The following is a 2,721-nucleotide window of genomic DNA, read 5'->3' on the forward strand; positions in this document are numbered from 1 at the left end:
TGACACTCTATCCACTGAGCCAAACCAGCTGGGGCTGTTCTGTTTTTTTAAAAGAGAAACTAGAGAAACATTACATTTTTTAGGATGTAGCTGTAGTAATAGAATGAAATTTGTAACTATAAAACTGCAATTTTAAAAGGTCATAAAACAGTTATTTCAGTAATCTTTAATATCAAGTTTATTTGTTGAACTAAATACTCTTATTTTTAAAGTCAATAAACTTTATGAAATAATTATTAAAAGCCAATTTCTTGGACTCTTTTATAACATGCTCAGGAAATGTTGAGACTATGTGACCTCTAAGGTTTCCTTTAGCACTAATGTCTTTCCTCTTGTCAAATAGTGAGAAGAAATAACAGCATGAGTGTGAAGTTCTGGATTCCTAAGCAAAAATATTCCCTAAACCAATGCTTCCCATACTTTTTTTTTTTTTTTACATCATGGACACATAAAAATGAATGATGATATCACTGCAGCACATTGGAGTAAAATACAGGGAAATTGATTATACAATGGCTGTCCATTGACAGAAATTTGCAGATTCCAATCTTTCCAGGTGCCTCCTAATCCTTCCAAATGTTGAGGGTATTGATTTAACCCTGCATGTCAGTATGCTGCACCTAAATTTTTTGCTCTATATAAATCTATGCTCTAAAAAAAGCAAGCATGTCAAACTCAAAAGCTAACATGGGCCAAATAAACAAGGTTTAAGTTTATGTGGGCTGCAAAAAAACAAAAGCTTCAATTTTCATAGAAATGTAGATTTATTTCGATAGAGACATGCTGAATACAAAGGGCTGAAATAAATTAATAATCGTTAACATAAAAATAATAGGACATTTTAATAAAAATTAATATTTTTCTTGAACATTAACTTACCAGACACTAAATAACTGCACAAATTAATAAGAGTAATGCAAATAAACATATTTTTCTTGTTCTTCAAAAGCGAAATATTTCCTGTTGTGAACACCAAACAGGAAATCATTCAACTGCCTCCTGCATGCCCCTCACCAGGGGTCGAGCCCACAACCGGGACATGTTTTTTTTTTTAAACATTAACTTACCAGACAATGAACAACTGCACAAATAAGCATAATGCAAATAAACCTATTTTTCTTGTTCTCTGAAAGTGAAATATTCCCTGTTGCACACACCAAACAAATCAGTCCAAGACTAATAACATGGCAATCAGCTGCTAAAATATTTGCTGCTGCCAGTATTAGTGGAGAGAAATGGTGAACCTGCGCGTAAGGCACATAAAGGAAATGAATGCAACATGATTATAGTAATCAGTCATTACTGAATGTTGTAGTTCATTATTAGTAATTATGTATAACAGGATATTGTAAAAATTAAGTTACGAAATTTTTATTAAAACATCTCTTATATACTGTTATATTGGCTGGGCCACATGTGGCCCATGAGCCATGAGTTTGACATGCTTGCTCCAAAGCAACTCTACTTCTGTTTATAAAAAGGAGATAATGGTACACAACTCACTTGGTTCTTGAGAAAAGTTAAATAAAATTAATGCCTCAGGAAGTTTAATGGCCTGTTTCATCAAACTATCTTTCCATAAGCTGCTCTCATTTTCTTCCTGGAATGCTTGCCTTTCTTTCTCACCTGGCATTTAATAGTTAAGGCATCACCTCCTCCAGGAAATAAAGCTCCTCCCAATGGCAGAATACAAAATTCTAGAGACTAGTTGGCCATGATGGCAATGGAAGAGTAACTTGTTTCCCAAACCCTAATTCTGGAAAAACTGGCTCTCAATCACCTATCACTTCACCAATTTTTATCAGAAGAAGGTATTAAATTCTAGGCTTGACTCAGTGATTCTGTTATATGTTGCTTCTGATGCTAGTGATACATGATTTTTGGACTGGAACACGCGGTGTTCCCTGGATTCTTTGTCTGTCAGAGTAGAAGAATGAATCCATGGACTGAAGTTGGTATAGCAAAGATGAAGATTTATTGAAGAACAAGTACAGACTTCCATGTGGGGAAAGGGAAAGAATCTCACAGCACAGACTCCCAGGTGGGGAGGGGGAAATGTCTCACTGACTCCCTGAAAGAGTCCCACCCAGTCCCTTCTTGTACAGTTTATAAAGATTGCAAGTCCCTGTGTCCTGATATCCCCACTGATTGGCCACTATCCCCCTTTTTGATTTGGTCACTATAGCAACTCATGAACTCAAAGGTCAAATATCACATAGGACATGTGATGCCCTCCTTCCTCATTGTTCTCTTTTTCCTTCTGGGTTTTCTTCCTCCTTCATTATTTTGTAAATATAGATCTTTTGACTACTCCCAGTTCCCTTGTCTTTTTTTTTTCTTCAATCTACATGGCTCTTGTAAAAAGGCATCTATTTGGCTTTTAATACAAAATGACTCAGAGAAACACAGATATAAAATATACAAGCCAATAATTAAAATAAACCCCAATAAGCAGATTTCAGTCACATCCCTGTCTTCAATCTGGATGAGAAAACAGGAAGCTACAAACCAACCAATGTCTGCCCCTTTGAAGAAATAAAAAGTAAAGAAGAAAAAACCAAACAGTCCCTGAAATGTGGCAGGTGGTTTTTAGAGGCCGCTGTAAGCTTGCTTTAATCATCCGTCCTGGTGAAACGAGATGCATGTGGTTGTTGGAATACGGCCACCTCCTACGGGTTTCTAGATCTTCGTCTGAAGGGAGGATGCTGGCTTGGGGGCCAC

This window comes from Myotis davidii, unplaced genomic scaffold, assembly GCF_000327345.1.
Source record: "Myotis davidii unplaced genomic scaffold, ASM32734v1 scaffold288, whole genome shotgun sequence".
NCBI lineage: Eukaryota > Metazoa > Chordata > Mammalia > Chiroptera > Vespertilionidae > Myotis > Myotis davidii.